This window comes from Anomalospiza imberbis, chromosome 8 (assembly GCF_031753505.1).
Source record: "Anomalospiza imberbis isolate Cuckoo-Finch-1a 21T00152 chromosome 8, ASM3175350v1, whole genome shotgun sequence".
NCBI lineage: Eukaryota > Metazoa > Chordata > Aves > Passeriformes > Viduidae > Anomalospiza > Anomalospiza imberbis.
The window spans coordinates 7,820,826-7,835,447 of NC_089688.1; positions in this window are offsets into that span (position 1 = coordinate 7,820,826).

A 14,622-nucleotide genomic window follows, 5' to 3' on the forward strand; every position below is an offset into this window, starting at 1 on the left:
AACAATGGAACAATTTTTTTTTTAAGGAAAAAAAAGGGAAAGAAGCCCAAACCTCTATTCTCTGCAGTTTTTTATTATAAATAAATCATAAATTCTGTGCTAGAAAATGATGATTTTTTCATACACTTGTCCCTTCAGCTGTCATTGTGGAGTTTGCCTTGTGATTGCACAAAGTGATAGCCCTCTTCCCTGTATTTACATTGATTTATTTTCACATGTTCTGAGATAACATGTGAAACTTCTCCTACTTTTTTACTTAGTTAGCAAATACAGAGCTCTAGAATTCAAATAAGTAACACCTCTCCCCAACAGCTTTCCAGTTCACTGCAAATACCCACCACTGCAAAAATGAGAGCGCAGGGGGCTTGGTTTGTTTGCTTTTACGTCAAGCTGAGAGTTCTATGTATATATCCTGTGTATAACCCTGCCAGTTAGAAGCAACAACAACCTGCTTTTCATTTATCATTTGTTTGCTTCTTCCAGAAAGCGGATAATGCTAAAACAGTGGCCCCTTTCCCCAGCTGAGAAGGGTGGTGACACCCTTTCCCTTGCCCTGCCAGTGGCCAGAAAGGCGTGTTTTTGTTTGCCACTTGGTTGGCCTCAGAGCACATGGGGTTTGGGCAGCAAGTTGGCATGTTCCTTTGTTGTTCCTTTCTAGATGAAGTCTAAGAGGTGGCACAGGTTGGAGTAAGGTGACACAGGAGTGAAATCCATATAAAAATAGGTCTCAGGTACCCGCTGGTTGGAAAGCAATGCAATTCCCCCAACAAAGTCAATATTTGTGTGCTTTTTTTTGCGTGTTGCCTCTGAGTGACTCGTAAATGAAGAAGTTCTGTAAATGTTCCCTGGTTAGGGTTGAGAAGAAAAAAAGAGAATACATGCCACTCTCTTGGAATGGAGCCTTGTGTCTGTTTTCTGCAGTTTCCCTCCAGGTTGCAATGGAACAGGGTGGGTGAAATCTGCACTGCCTTTGTTCAGCTGGTTCAGGGGGTGCTGCAAAATACCAAAAGTGAGGGTTTAGGAGCTGCCCCCTCACTAAATTCACCTCTTTATTTTCCAGATGTGCAGCACTGTTGAATAAAAGACGGCTGGAGGGTTTTTTTTTTTTTTAATTTTGTATATACAGATATGGAGAGAGAGAGAAGGAAAATTTTGTTTTCAAAGAAAAAAAATGCATAGGGCAGTGTTTCTCAGCTTGGTGAGATTTGCACATATACACACAGACATGTACATGCATAAAATATTCCTTACTTTACACTTCTTTGTGACACAACCCTGCATCACCTGAGCACCTATAAAATATTTTTTTTTTAATCACAGTAAACTTGTTAAATATCTTTTTCATTCACTTGGGGAAATAAGGATGGAAAGACTGAGGGCCACAGATCTCCTATAGTATTAAGACAATCGTGTTACCCTCTTTTCATGTACTTTGTTTTTAGCAGCATTTTCTTGGGCTTAAGGGGGGAGGTGGATATTGACTTTTTTGTTCGGCATTTTTTTTAATCATAGAAAGGAATTTAATTTTCAGAGTTTGAAATGGAGAGATTAAACTCCATGTACATTTGCACTTTAAAGACCTATCTGCATCTGGCAAACTAATTCTTTAATAAAAGGTGGGTTTGGGTGCATTTCTTATGTTACTCCTTCCTAAAATTTAGTTTCTCAGTTTATGGAACCTGAAGGGAGGTGGAGATGAGCACTGCAGTGTGAGGGGATACCTGGTTAGGGTGGAATTCATTCTGGGTTTATGTCCTTTCTCCATCTATGTAACCCCTTTGATTTCAGCAGTCATGGCAGCATGTGACTAGAGGAACATGTTTGTATAAATTGGATTATGTAAAGTAAGAATTCTGGGGCATGAATTTGTATGGATTATTGCCAGAGTGAGATCAAAAACTCCCACTCTTGTACCTCCCTCTGTTCTTATAGAAAGTGGAATTTTGGCAGTACTGGATATATAGGATAACAGAAAATGTATATTTTTATAAAAGTGCTGTACATTCTTGTGGATTCAGCCTGTTGCATGGCCCAGGCAAACAGATTTATTTCAGATTTGTTCTGGAAAGTCTGTTGCTGGGAAAGGGCTCAGCAGTGTGGTCTTGGCCCATTTGTCACAGTTCCTTAGGATTAGTGACTGTCACAGCGTCTCGTGGACACCTGCCTGCTGGCTCCTCACCAAGGTCATTCCATATGTCATTCCAAAGAAACATTTCCTGTGACACTGTCACAAGAGAGGGGATGGCACTTTGGACAGGCACTCACATCTGGGATAGGACCCAAAATTCGTGACTGTAAGTGCATTGACAGGACAGCGGATGTCCCTGAATTATGCTAGATTTTTATTCTATTTTGTTAACTATGCACAGCCTACATGAACCCATGGAAAAAAGATTTTTTATTTAGCAAAGTGGGAGTTTGCTTTTTTCATACCATACAGAAGTAGATGTGGGTGGATTTCGATATATGGGCAGTTTTCCAGGGTAATAGAGGCACAAGAAGTGAACTAGGGGAAGATAAGGACACCACCAGTCCATACTCATGCAAGCAATTTTGACCATGCCATGGTGGCCACAACACCTGGATTTGAGTAGAGGGCAGTGACCTCCTTGTTTCATCACATTACTAATTATTCCTTATATTTACTGTGCCAGCTTCAGTACCTGATGGATATCAAACTTTTCACTTACAAGCTTGTTAGATCACCCTGAATTGTATTTTATCATAGCCCTGGGGAATAATAATCATCATTTTATTACATTTGTCTGAAGAAGCTGGAATTCATTATTGCAGTTTTCAGCTAAACATTATGGAGCAACAATGAGATTGAACTAACATATACTTACTAATTAGCACTAATGGTAATTAGGAGGAGAGAAAAAAAAATTGCCAGTAATAAATTTTCCCATATGATTCTGAACAGGGTAGCATAGAGCCATCTGAACTACCTTACTTTTAATACTTTCTAAAAATCATTGCTCAGCATTTCAGAAGTGCAAGTTCTTTCCTTGTGAAATACAGGTGAGATTGTATTAGACTGGGATCTAATTTAATGTAGCTCCTACTACTCCCTTAATTTCCCAAAGCACTTTACAAAGCAATAACAGGAACTAGTAGTGTGATACAGAAGCAGGTAAATCTATAACTTATTTGCAGTCGGCCAGTTCCAGGCTTGTTTTTAGCTCGTGTAGCTCCACTGCCTGTGGTGTGAGACTGATTTACACTAGTTAGGATTTGGTCCAAAGCCAGAGGTGTGTACATAAATGGCAAAGCATATGAAGTGCTATTTTAAAGAAAAATGGATGGTTAGCCAGGAGAACCCATTTATTCCTATTACTTTTTAGAGCCTTGTGATCCAACAACCACAGAATTTAATAAGAGGTTTTGGCTCAGGTCCCATGTGAGCAATAAGATCCTAATTTTTTCTCTGAAGGACACTAGCAAAGGAGATTTCATTAGATATCCCATCCACTACAAGTCACTTTTATAAGTGAAGGTGTGTTGCAGGTACAGAAAAGCATGTGGAAGAACATGTGTGATTATGTGTTCAGAAGAGGAAAACAAGAGTATTGTTTCTAAAATGATTTATTGTTTGTCACTTTTCATTCTGAGAGGCAGATTTGAGGACAAGAAGTTGATCTACCCAGGTACTTGCCTGAAGTACTTGCAGAGTATCTGTAGTCTCACTGTCTTTGCAGACCCTCCTTTGACAGAGATCAAGGGCTGAATGAGTAGATGTCCTTGACACTACAATTAATTTTATTTTTTGCCTCTCTCTTTTCCAAACACCTTTTCCCACGAAGGGCAGCAGCTACACCAGGTGCCATTGGTGTGTACAGTCCCAGGGCTCCAGCTTGGGTTTTTTTAAACTCTCTTACCTTTTTCACTGAATGAAAGGCTCACAGAGCACAACTTTGCCCTCTAATCTTAAAGCAAATCCAGTGGCCACTGCAGGTAAACTGGAGTTAATGAATTACTGGTGCATCCTTTTGGCCATCAGATATGTCAGGTCTGTTTGCAGCACCTTCTGAAAATCTTGCCCTTGACCCCTGGTGCTGTTGATATCTGAATCAAATGCCTTCCTTTTACTGTTTGCATATTTTATATCTTGATGGGACAGCATGACCATAAGTGCACCACAGGAAGGAAATGTGAGCCTTGTTTAGGGATTATGCACGAAATTTGTTTTGTCATGGATTTCTTCAGTATTATGTGTACATAACAATCTCCCTTCAGCTGTACTTGAGTTTGACCTTTATGGTTTGAAACTAAGGTTGATATTATTTCATTGTACACTTCATGTTTCTCTTTTTCATGTTTTAAATTTCTTGGAAAGGGGAATTGCTTTTTCTGGTGCTTTTGTCCTAATAGTGTTGTTCATTTTCTACACTAAAGCATTGATTCAAAAACATTTTTCTTTTTTAGAAGAACAAATATTTGCATTACTTTTCCCTTTCATTTATGCAAAATCTGCTTAATAATACTTTGTCCAGCTTTCCAAGAGTGTTCTCTTAGCACCTATCTTTAGCAAATCAGGACAGCTGACTGACTCTTCCCACATTTCAGCTGAGGCTTTAAGGCTTTGGAAGTACTGATTATTTCAGCCTCGGCTTTATTAAAATATCTATACATTCAGTCAAAAAATATGCAGCACTGGGATCTACAACACTATTAGGTCTCCAGAGAAATGGGAAGGGAAGGAATCTCCTGTGGGAATTCTTCATGAACAGACAACAGCAGCATATCAGCTATTTTAGCTGCTTCTTTGCAGACATTTTGACAATCTGTTGCATGTTATACCCCAAAATGCAGCCTTCTTTCTCTGCTTTTCTTCGAGTGATGATGTCTTCAGATATCTAGCTCTAAAAAATATTCCCCTTCAATCCACTTCAAATGACACTTCTTGTGTGATGAGCTTTCTGCAGATGCCCACTGATCAGCAGGATGGCTCCAAATCCTATTATAATCTGCCAGGTAGAAATAGGTAAATCTATTAGCCCAGACTGGACTTGTTTCATCATTGTGACAGCTTCCCATGAGCCTGCATTCATCAGATTCCCTCAAAACAGCCAGCTTCCACATCATCTGACAGTTACATTTCCATGACTGGACTCTAGGCTCCTACATCTTTAATCTACATTTAATTACTCATTAATAATCCAGGTATTTATCCACCCCACCCCTCTTTTTTTTCCTTTTTTTTTTTTTTTCATTTTAAATTGATTACCGGATACCAAACTGATGGCTAACATTTCTGCCATTAATTTTTTATGTGAACTTTTTAAATATTTTGTCAATCAAAATAAAATGAGCAGTTGAATATCTTCTGCTGCTTACCAAAAGACACTGGGCAATCTAGTTAAGCCTGGCACCAGGTTTCTGTTTAACAGAGGTGGCAGGAAGATTGCCATGCTGCTGTACATGCTGCCACAGCCACTCTGGAGATCACATCAAACACATGGATAAGCACTCCCTCTGCACACTTACTGCAGTTTTGCCTCTCTTTGCCTCCTATGTTAAAAGAAGGAAAAATAAACAGGTCAAAAAAACTAAGGGGAAAAACACTATTTGTAACTGAAAAAATGATATGTTGTCAGAATTTTTCTTGGTAAAAGACATAAATTACTTGTATCCCAATGTGTTGTGTATGGGACATGAAACTTTTGATTCAGTTATGTGAGAGGACAAGTGACACAAATCAGGTTTCTGCATGGCATCCACGAGAGCTTTCCTGGCACCCAGCACTGCAGCCTGCCCTGCGGATTTCACTGAGATGTGTATCAGCTTTAACCCTGGCAGGCCAATTCCTTATTAGTCCTTCATAGCTTTCTGTCTCATCCAAGTCATGAGCCATTTTCTACCTCCTTTCCTACTATTCAGGTCACTGGGGTTCATTTTGTACCTTCCAATCACTTTGCTGAATAATTATAAAAGCTAAAATAAAATTAGTTCCTTTAGTCCTTTGCAGATGGGAAAATGAGAGGCATTGCTGACCAGAGCATTGCTGTGGCTTTTCACTAGAAGTGTGTGTTTTGTAGAGTGGCTTTAATCCCACAGCCAACAACAGTCACAGTGAGTTCTGTTACAGCAAAATATCCACGGCTGAGTGTCAGCTTTGCAGCTCTCTGTGGCTGCAAATCTATTAATAATGGCATGAGATGATTGCATCAGGCCAGCTTGAAAATATATCAAGGCAAGAAATTTTACCTCCTGCAGAAGAAAGCAGTAGATATCTAAGAGTCATATTTCCAAGGTATGTTCTCCAAAACTCCTCTGAGTTGCAGCTTAAACCTTGAAATGTGTAGAGTGCCTGCATGGAGAAGAATCTCAGTGGGGTTTTTTCCCAGTATGTTACTCCCAGAACTCACATAAACTTTTCACATCTCCAGCATCCTGTGGTAATGAGCTTCACAGTTTTAATTGCATTTTCTGTGAACTTTTTTATATGCTTTCTAAAATCTGTGATCTGTTAATTTAACTCCCCTTAATCCTTGCATTAGAAGAAAAGTGAATAATTGTCTTCTGTGCACTTTTGCATTGCTCCATTGATTTTATAGATCTCTGCCATTTCTTCCTCACTTATCTGTACACCAAATTGAAAAGTCTTAATCTGCTTAGCCCTTTCTCATCTAGAAGAGCTGTTCCTTACCCTGGTAAGATCACCATCTCAGCTAGTTATGTAAAAATAGCCATTACAGTAAGTCTAAACCATTGAAAGATTTTAATTTTTTTCTATGCTAGCTGTAAAGTTGTACAAGACGTAACAGCTCTGTGATAAATATTTGTCTTGGAAGATCTTTTAGTAATCAACACCTCTTAATTTTTTTCCCCAGTGAGGGGAAGTAGTGCTCCTAGTCTCCAACTGTTGCATAAATGTTTTTCAGCCCCAGGATCCTGAACTGATTGAAGGTATAGCTTAGTGTCTGTTGCTCTCTCTATTAATCCATAGATCTCATCAGCTATCACAGTCCTCAGGCAGGAGACTTCCATGGAAGTGGAAGAAGCATTGTAGCTAATTAGCTAAATGACAAGAATATCAATTACTTCGTTATTAAAGCCCACTGTTTCTTCATAACAGCAGAGGGACCTGCCTCATGAGCAGCAAAATCTGATTCATGGTTTCTGGCGTTCATCCTCTCTTCCACCCTCCCAGGCCAGCAGATCCTTCAGCTGTGCTTGGTCTCCTCAGGGCAGCTTCTCAGGTGAAGTTCATCCTCTCCATATGTTTCCAGAAATTTATCTGGTCCTTTTAAGCCACACTGTCTTTAAATGAGGTCTACACACCTTCTAAAATGCAAACTTTGCTCTTTCAGAGGTTTTCTTATCTGTTCCAAAGGAAGGCGTGATACTAACACACGACAGCATTCCTCACACTTGTAGCCCACCATAAATGTGGGACAATAATTGTGGGTTTTGAACCCAAACTCACAGGCCTGTGTGGGAATCCACCTACTGGCAGCAGCAGGGTTGCACCAGCTTTCTAGACAGCCACTACATGGCAAAATTTTTGTAAATCTTCAGATTCTACCTGAGGAATACACCGTGTGGAAGCGAAGATGACACCAAAACCATGGCTCTACAGGAAGGCGCAGAGCAGTCCTCTCCAGCATGGAGCTCCTGGGCTGGGCATCCTCTCAGCAACGTTGCTCCAATGGACAGGAGTTTTTTCCCAGCTGTTATGTATTCCCAAATGTTGGACACACAGGCACCAAGCTGTTAAAGCACTGGGTGCTCTCTGATTTGTGCTTCTCGAGGAAATTGCTAGTGATCCACCCTTCCTGTGCCTGGCATCTAAGGACATTCTGGAGCAGAGAGGGGCAGGGGTGAGCAGCGTGGCAGGGAAAGGGCACGTGCAGTAAGTCACACTCAGGGTGTCACATATGGCAGCTTGCAAGTGCATAAACAGAAACTGATAAAAAAACCACAGTTAGCTTTCTATATTGATCTGAGTCACAGAAGGAGTCTCTCCAATATCTTCATAGAACACTTTTTTTTTTTTCTTTTAGTTTAAGGGATTGAGTTCTCATTAAAATAAAAGACAGCTAAAGAGAAAAAAAAGCAAACCAACAAAAAAACCAAACATCAATCAAACAAGACAAACATGAAACCGTTTGTTCAGACTTTAAAAAATTAAAAAAAAAAAATTAGGAAGGATTTATATCAGCCTTGCAGTGGAGGCAGTACTTTGAGATATGCTGTCCATATTTGATCACCTTGCCTTGAACTTCTCCTTCATGGCTCCCCAGGTGCCCACTAGAACACTCCAGTGCTGATATGAAATGCCAAAGGAGACTGAAATGCTGGGTCCTCCCTTCCATTGATCATACTTTTGGTGAGGAGTACATTTAGTGATTAAAGCGTCTGCACTCATTTTCACTTGTGACTCAAGTTGGAATATTCAATTTAAATCTTTAAAATCTGGCAGTTCAAAGCTGTCAGTAATTGATTCACTACTCAGAATGGTTTCCCTTTAATTTCCAAGCAAGGGTTCAGATTGATTTTTATTTTTAAATCCACATCACCGTGTCTGCCTTTATGAATTACAAAGAACCTCCTTGGCTGGTTTCAATCCATTCTAATCTGTCAGTCTTCGGAAGAGACTACAACTATACATAGTTGAAATTAGGTTAATTTCTACTAAGGAGAAAAGAAATTACTGTTTAATGTTAGTATCTGTGTCAGAACTTGGCTTTCTAAGTACCACTCAGGTTTGGAGTTACCACTCTCAGACCTCTGGGCCAACACTGACCATCAGTGCCACAAATTTACTCCACCTCAGGTCTCATATCTGATTAACAGTAGGGTTAGGTCGATGCATTTTGCATTGTGGTTAATGGCAGTGTCAGTATTTGGCCAGTTATCATCTACTGACCACGGCGCAGGCAGCAGTGCAGCTGCCTGGGGTCTCTGTGGCTCTCGGGGTGCTGCTGCCGTGGGCAGGATTTGGCTGTGGGATTTGATCCTGCTGTGGGCAGCCTTTGATGGTGCTCCCCAGCCCCTTCCCCTGAGAACACCCATTGCCAGCCATCGCTGTCTCCTTGTGGGAAACGTGGGGTGTGACCCTGAAAGTCTTTGCCTTTTGGCACCCATGGTTTGTGCTGGGATGTATGGCTCTGCTCTGGATACCTAAATCACATTGTTTGTGTTCCTTCTTATGCTGCCTGGTAAATTCTCCATTTTAAATCTATGACTGCTCAATCAAGGGAACAAAGGAGAAAATGCTGACTGCGTTGTAAAACTCTCTGGGCTGTGAGGCTCATAGATCAGCTTTATTTGAGCAGTAACACTTTTTGGAAACGCTACTGGCAGTATGTCCCTGGGTTAGATGTGTGTTGAATGTATAATTTCCTTTCTACCTCTTCCAAAAGGATGCAGATAGAATAGCAACACAACACTGTTAATAAGCCCTTTCTTCTGTAAAGACAAGTTGTTCTCTTCCTCATGCTGGAGAGTGGCTTTTTTATACAGGTGTCCCTTTCAGTTTCAAGAGGACTTCTGGGAGTGAAAGGCACAAATACGTAGTGCACCACAAATTAGAATAGAGATGGCAAAGGTTATGTGCCTGGTCAGAGGCCAAATTAATTACCTTCATATTTCACGTTTCACCAGCTTTTCTGCTCACCTTCAGGTTAAGCTGGCATGGCTGGTGAAAAAAATATAAGAAAAATAAAAGCAGAAAATAAAACTACAGCATGAAGTTGTGTGCAAAGTCATTCATTTGCCTCTGTAGGAGATACTCACACCTGCCTGATGACAGGCAGCCATCAGGAGGAAAATCAATATATCTGAATCTATTTTTTTCATATGACTAGACCTGTGCAATACAGGGAGGAAAGCTGAGCAGAAAGGTGGCAAGCCAAACTAAATTATTTCTGGATGAAAACTAATTTTCTGTGAACAAATGAAAATAATCCCTTTAGCACTTTCTCACTGGAAATGATGGTCATTCAGGTTAAGGCACTGTTGTAAATTGGGACTCCACTGAATTTTAAGGTAGTAGGAGTTAAGAGCCACTGGACCAGTGCACCTAACCTAGAAATACAGAGTTCTATCTACGTAAGATTTTTTGCTTCTATTAAATTTAATTCTCGCAATATGAGGCAGATTTCATATAGTGGGAGAAAATCTTAGGAAAATTTTAATGGGGTCTGTTTATGTTTCACTCCTGTTAGACATTTCATATCCATAAAGATCATTATGCAGTGTTCTTTCCATGGTCTAGGATGTAGAAGAACATTTATGGCTCACAGAGAACAGAAAAAAAAATCTCTGCTATTCGTTAGGTAGCTATTTTTCTGCATGGCACATTTGGGAAATATGAGGTAATCATTTAGGAGCAAAAAGTTTTTACAAGTATTTTATTACTTGCTGAATTTCACTGCTGCATCCAAGTAGCCCATTTAATAAATATTTACTGAACAGTAAAGTATATTCTGAGTGAGTTCAAAATAAGGAACTGCAGTGAAATCTGAAGGAGATGAACATGCTAAGGGTTGATCCAGTCCTGGAACTGTTATAGAGTTCTTTGTTTAAGCACCATAGAAGAGAATTTGCATTAGTGAAATGCAAAATAGAGAAATTAATCAGGAAACATATTTTGTGAATAATGTTCTACCAGCTCAACTCATGATGGATTTGTTGTTGACAATAATGTAAGATTAGCATAAGCAATGATTCCACCTCCCTGTAACAGATCCATGAAGGGTTGGAGTGGGAGCATCTGGCAGGGAAGGGTCTGTAGCAAATCAGAAGGGTGCAATTACTGGGAAGCTGTTTGAGTAGAGGTGGACTCTAACATGCACATCAATCAGGGAACTCTGGAGATGAAAACAATGTCTTGGGAAAAGCCTGAGTGAATCTCAGTCAACATCTTGGATAAAGATGGATTTATAATTTCAGGGCTTTACATCTCAGTGAGTTCTATTTCTGTGATACTTATGAAACACAATGAAAAGTTGAAATCAAAGTGGGGTTTTTTTAATACACTGTTATCAAAAGATCTCTGCTACTCTTCTTTTCTCACCTTGCCAACCCCATTTCTCTCTCCAGATACTGGGCCTTGTAACTCTTTCTTCTTAGACAGAAGTGCCATGCTGAAAATAAATAAGTAAACACCTCTTATTGCTACCTGAAAGGTCAATTAACTTTCTAATTAATATTCCTTTAAAGTTGGTGACATTACTCTATATTTTGCCTACCTCTACCTGTGGATCAAATTCTGATCTAAGGTAATTTGGCTTACTTTGACTAGTGATGCTGCAGCTCATGTTCTGCACTCTGCTCTCACCAAAAAAAAAAAAAAGAGGAAAAAATCCATGACAATGAATTTCCAAAGAGAGCCCGGGAAAGTGTTCTGGCTAGAGAAAGTACAATAGAAGGATCAGAGTATAATCCCAATTGTTGGTTGTATCAGCAAGGCTGAATTTATCCAAGGACATCTTGTGCTCTATTTTCCATGCTGGTGTTGTGCTTTGGCAATTTTTTTTTTAAATTTTGAATATTAGTTATTTATTTTGCAGATAAGCACCAAAAAAAACCAATTCTGGGCACTATTGTCAGGTTATACATGGACCAGTGGTGGTCAGCAGTGGGGAAATGCACGTCCACCTTTAGCTGTATGGAAGTGTAAGTCACCTCACCCGAAACAAGTGTTACCCTTTTCCTCAGCTATTCCTGTGGTCAGTGGCAGAAGGGAGGTGCCCAGAAGGGAGTTTCATACCCCCATGGAGCGAGTGTGACAGCAGGCACACACTTTAGACAGATATTAACTTCCCAAAAGGTAAAATTAGCCCTTCTTCAGGTATGCAAGGGCTGGCACACAGAGCCTAAGAGCACCATTCCTGAGTATTTTCATCCGAGTGGGGGAGACATAACATCCTCAAATCCTACAGCAGAAGGGACTCATGTTAGAAAGCAGAGCTAACAGCTGCTGTAATCTTTTCCTAGTGAAATTAATCCCCACAAAGAACTCCAGCAAAGCTCTATTCACAACCTGTACTTTTCTCACATCCTCTCAACAGGATTGAGCAGACATTGAGTGGTGCTCTCTCCAGCAGTTTGGCTGGCATCCTTGGCATGTAAATAATTTCATCAGTAACTTGAGGGATCTTGTGATTTCTTTAGAATCCATAGCATTACACGCATCTGAAACGTGGAGAGCTGAGACTGCTAATCAGAGAGAATCTGTGATGAGATAGGAAGAAGCTGTTAGTGGTCTGCAGGGTGGTAAGAAGGTGTTTGTTGGCTTTTGGTATATCTACTTGGATTAGTGTTTCATCATCTTAATGTGGATTAGGTCCATTAAAGCCACAGAAACCTGAGAGGAAAACAGCAGCAGTTCCTGACTATCCACAGATTGTCACTGTAACACTTGCAGCACAAGGGTTGCTGGTTACACATAGAAATATCTGGGGGTTTTACCTCACAGAGAAAACTCTGAGTGAAACTGCAGTGAAGGCAGAATCCTTCCCTTCCCTTCCCTTCCCTTCCCTTCCCTTCCCTTCCCTTCCCTTCCCTTCCCTTCCCTTCCCTTCCCTTCCCTTCCCTTCCCTTCCCTTCCCTTCCCTTCCCTTCCCTTCCCTTCCCTTCCCTTCCCTTCCCTTCCCTTCCCTTCCCTTCCCTTCCCTTCCCTTCCCTTCCCTTCCCTTCCCTTCCCTTCCCTTCCCTTCCCTTCCCTTCCCTTCCCTTCCCTTCCCTTCCCTTCCCTTCCCTTCCCTTCCCTTCCCTTCCCTTCCCTCTTTCCTTTCCTTCCTCTTTCCTTTCCTCTTTCCTTTCTCTTCCTTTCTTTTTCTCTTTGCCTTCCTGCTATATTTTTTCAGCTACTCTGATCTCCTAATGTCAGACCTCATACAAGAGAGGCAGTGGACATGATAGGGATAAATGAAGCCAATAATTCCAGAGACAGGAAAACAATCCCACACACATCAGTCATATGTTCCAAAGCAGCAAAGAATTGACTGCAGCAAAGACAAAGAAAAAAATCTAAGATTAATAAGTCAAAAGTTATAAATAGAATGCAAACAGCCAGTTTAAGATAAAAATATCTGGAGTCAAATCATGTGTGCTGACTGGGATGTGTACACTTTTAGGCTTTTTGGGCAAAAAAAAAATCAGAATTCAATAACATATAAAGTAGCCTTCCTACTTTGTCTTACAAAACTCATTATTTTGACTCTGTGGGTCATAAACGGACACAAAATAATGCACTAAAGATAAAACAAGGAAAAGTGAGCCTACAGCCCATGATGTGCTGTTTCACCCATGACACCAGGGTGTCCAGCTAAACACATCATCACTTCCTCTGACGCACCTGAATTTTCTTCAGCTTTTTTGGGAATACAATTTCAGATGATGAGGTATTCTTCACATGATATAAGTTGAAGACTGCAGTAAGATGACTTTCTAACCAAAATCATCTGACTGGAAGGTCAAAGCATAGGCTGCAAAACATTGCTTGCTCAATTTGTTACCTAAAGGCCTAAAAAAAGGTCAGAGATAGTTCAGCTACACATAAAGAAGGTGTATGCCCCAGGCAGCAGCAGAATCTTCTATTTTTCATGCTAGAGAAAAAATAATTACATTGTATATATATTTTTTACCATGTGACAAGTTGGGGTTTTTTTCTGTGTCTTTTTCTTTACAATACCTTTAGAAAGTCAATTAAGTCATAAAATATATTCAAAAGTGACCCCCTATTAGTCAGACATTTTCTAATAACAACCAAACTATCTCCTACTGAGTATCACACAAATACACCTGCTTTGTCTGGGAAAATTTACATTAATATAGATAATTCTATCTTGACTTGAGGTAAAAAATGCAATAATATTTTCAGCTACTGATAACTATCTTTTTCAAATTATAATAGGTAGGAAAGAGGAAGGTGTAGTTATAAACTCTTATCCCAAATGAAAAATAGATGAGGCTGCACTGAAACTTGAAACACTGAAATCTACATGAGGAAAATTATCAAAGACTATTGAAATTATAATAAAACTTAGATTTTAAGTGCAAATACCAGTAATTTCAATTCAGAAATATTAATATTTGATTCCCAACTGGTGTTAATATTGTCTAAAATGGCATATTCAGAGATTACACAAGCAGAATCTAAGGTATTTTTCCTCTCTCTAGGGACACTGAAGATTTAACTGTAACAGAGACACATTTTACTTGCACCAAAATAATGAGTGCCTTGGTTTTCATTATATAGCTCTTTCTCTAACCCTGTTATTCTTTCTGTTCTTTCTCTTACAAAGCCACCCAAAAAATGTAATTCCAAATTCTTCAAACAGCATTCATAAAGGTTCCCAGAGAAGCTGTGAATGCCCCATCCCTGGGGGTGTTCAAGGCCAGGCTGGATGGGGCTCTGAGGAACCTGGGATAGTGGAAGGTACTAGAGGATCTTTAAAGTCCCTTCCAACCCAAACATTTCTATAATTCTATGACATCACCAGTGTCTCTTCATGTTTAGATGGAGTGCAATACCTCCAGTCTTAAAAAGAATGGACATCATGGAATTAAAATGAAGGGAGCACTTTTAAAAGAGTTGGTTTGTGGTTCGTGAAATTCAGGGTACACACGGTATATGTGTACCCTGTGCAGAGATTTCCAGATGTGAGA